We start from the raw sequence: 3,581 nt of genomic DNA on the forward strand, positions 1-3,581 counted from the left end.
GCGAGACGAGACACTCTCCAGTATAGCTCAATGGATCGCTGAGGTGCGCAAACCGTCACACCACGATAAGGTCCAGTCTCTTCGTGACCACAGCTGANGGGGGGGGGGGGGGGGCTTCAATCCCTGAGATTTCGGAGGCAGGTAGAGAAGTGTCAAGTGATAGTCGACAACAGAGCTGGAAATAAGGGGGTGAGAAATAGTGGTCTATATTGCGCAACTGGACGTCGTGAAAACAGGCTGAAGCTTTCTTTCGCACGCGCCCACAGGAATCTGCACATGATGCCCATATAATGGATAAAAATTTAGAAGGAACGCTTTTGACACCGCCATAGTTTGACGGTCAACAGCGTCAAAATCAGTCTTGATCACGAAGAAAGATCAACGTTACACGTTTGAAAGGTGGTGCTGTTCGACCATCTGTATTAGAGTAAAAATATGGCCGACGTATCGTCGGTTATAGCGAAACCCATCCTGATTTTCGCGAATAAGCCTCCCTCGATAATCGATCAACCTGCGCAAAATAAACCCAGAGAGCATTTTGGGTGACGCGGCTGCCCATTTGAAGACATAATGATCTTCGCATGATGTCACTGTGTCTATTTTGAACATTTGGATCACGACCAAAGCGCTCCAGTCCAAAGGCACCTTGTTTTTATTCTAAATCTTCTGTAGTAGAGAAGTCATAATGGTCATGGGGACTTTACCAGTTTGGAAAGTTCAAGGTGAGGGCCACCTGGGCTGGAAACTTTCTCGCGTTTAAAAAACGACACGTCATGCTGAACTTTCGTTGTTACCAGGAGGCTGGTATCGACGTTCCATCCACGTCCCTTAAGTGCCCCTCGAGTGTTGTTCTTGATAGCGTGTGCATTGAAATTTTTCAATTACAGTAGAATCACTTCCTACACCAGTGTTTAGATGAGTAAAGCAGTCGTAAAAATCGAATTCTTCTTCCTCACGGTAGAAAGACGCTGAAGAGACTCATAATGCTAAAACAATGCATTTCGAAGGGGTAAAACAGCGAAACCAAGGGTAACGTCCGAAATCCTATTCGGAGTAAACTGTGTAAATTGGTTTTCAAATAACAAGACGAAGTCGGCCACATGGTTGGACTTTTATCCCAAGGCTTCAAGACACGGCCCTCAATTGAATCCTCTATTTCGGTCCATCCAATCTGCAAGTATTATTTGACTGTACAGTTCTTTGTTCATCGGTGTCCCTCTTCAAACGTCGCTGGACCATCTGATTGTAAGATATCTAATCACTGACCATTAACAACAGACCCATCAGATCCTTTCTGCATCGGAATTTTCAATGTACTCTACGCAAAATCGGTAAGGAAGTTATGCTCGCCCAGACATTATACCTTCTCAAGGATGTATGCCGTCTGTGAAACGCGTACACAAGACTCACGCGTAATCATGTATCCCATAAGTACTCAGGATGGATGGAGGTTTTTCAAATTTTACCCACCGTTTCGTGGTCAGAAAGTGGTGACTCGGAGAATAGTCAAATACCATAAACACGGAGCCACTGGCATCACTTTCTCGAGATTCCCCCACAGTTGTCAGACTGCGCGGGGGAGACTGTCAAACGGTGCGCAGTCAAGGAGGAATGCCTCAGATTGATGGGTCAATACAATAACCACCCTGGCATATCCAGTTACAGAAAACTCCACTTCGCCGCAGATGCGCAGTTGGGGACGGCCAGGGAACAGTCGGTTTGATTACAATACTTGCGTCCTGGATTCTTACTTCCGACATAAGGTGTACACCAGTGAAGGGTTGTCGTTACCGACTAAGGACACGGGCTCCAAAACTGCATACGATCACTAAAGCGACTGAAAGGCTTACCCAAAAAGACCACAACAGCTGTTGTGGTCTTTTTGGGTAAGCCTATCAGTTATTGAAAACAAGGGAGCGCAGGATGACAAGGGGCGTCGCAGTAGTTAAAGGCATAGGATAAAGGCTGTTTGGTTGGTGTTGAATGAGTGGTTAGCAGCGAGTCAGCAGTGCTGATGTCGTGCCGTTGGTGATGAGCGCCTGGCGTCACTCCTGGGTCACGCCTGAACACCCGAGCATAGTCGGTCATCGCTGATTGGCTGTTCAATTCCAAGCTGGCTTCCGTGGCCGGGAGACTTCCCAGCCATTCTGAAGTGAGTGTGGCGAAGTTGGCAGTTCACAGAAGGTTTCTGATGTTCCGGAGTTAGTTCCAGGAATCTGGTCTTTCTGACAAGACAACCACCGGCTCTTAGTCGTACGTATGAGCAAGAGACGATTTTGTTCTGTTTCGCGGATTCAAGGATTGATACAAAGCATCGAGATTTTGCCCAAGTTTCCCGGGTTGCTTTTGTTCTTGTCGGTCAGTGGCTGTCATTCACCTGAAAGGCACAAGTGAAAAAAGGATGTAGCACTGCTCTTCATGTTCTCAGCGCGGGGCAGCATGCTTGCCAACGCGAGGATTCGCATAAATAAATGTCTAATAGTGCTTTAAATTGGGTTCGAGAAGGAGCGTGTACAACCGTCGGAGGAAGGTCATTCCAAGCAGGCACTACCCGAAATGAAAAAAGAAACTTTGTTTAATGAATGTGTGTGCCCTGAGGTTGATGATCTTCTTACTATGTCCCCGCCGTGTGTTTGCTGGTCACCGGTGAAAAACCTGTTTGCCAAGCTTTGTTCAAACAGGGTAAGAATTAGGTCCCCTCGGAGGCGACGGTACTCCAGGGGAAAGAGATCAAGCATCGCGAGACGCGTTTCGTAGTCCACGGATTTGAGGCCGGCAACCATTCTCGTGGCGGCCCGCTGGGACACGCTCAATGAGGGTGACATCTTGCGTGCGTCCTGAGTGGGCAACTTGGTTGGCGTATGTAACCTGGCGGCTACCCAGTGCAAGACTAGCGTGAACCCAATTGCATCATGCGACCGCCAGGCACCCTTCAAGAATACCTTTTATTTCGTGGCATAAAACTTGATTCTTATCATACAGAAATGCTAACACGTTTGAATGATCGCTTCCTTAAGACCATCGCAAGTCAGCAAGATCTACCGTCTTCAAAGAGCTATGACTGTTCAGCACTATCGACCCGAGTTAGCTAAACTACTCCCTGAAGTAAACCAACGCACTACTGGTACTAAGCACGTGGGTGAAGCGTGGATTGTGAAAATGAATATTTTGAACAGTCCAGTGCTCTCTACAAAATTCTTACATAAAACCAAAGGGACAAATGACCCAAAAGTGGTGTCTGAGGCTTAAAGAGAACACTATGCGTGTCTATACTCAGCCCCAGCGTCCTCGTCACATCCACTCTTGTCAAGGAGAAACTACGAACAGCCTCTAACCGACTTGGTCTTCACGGTGGAGGACATTCGTCAACTATTGGACAAGATCAACCCATTCTGCGCATTGGGACCCGACGAGGTCCATCCGAGGATCCTAAAAGAAACGTCCTCCACACTGGCAAACCATTTACACTTGGTGTTTCGTCAGTCGCTTGACGAAGGCCGAATTCTCCCTGCTTGGAAGGAAGCGATTGTCACGCCAATATACAAAACAGGTGACCGACTATCGCCTGGCAGCTACAGGCC

Source organism: Opisthorchis viverrini (assembly GCF_000715545.1).
Source record: "Opisthorchis viverrini unplaced genomic scaffold opera_v5_67, whole genome shotgun sequence".
In the NCBI taxonomy this organism is placed as follows: Eukaryota; Metazoa; Platyhelminthes; class Trematoda; order Opisthorchiida; family Opisthorchiidae; genus Opisthorchis; species Opisthorchis viverrini.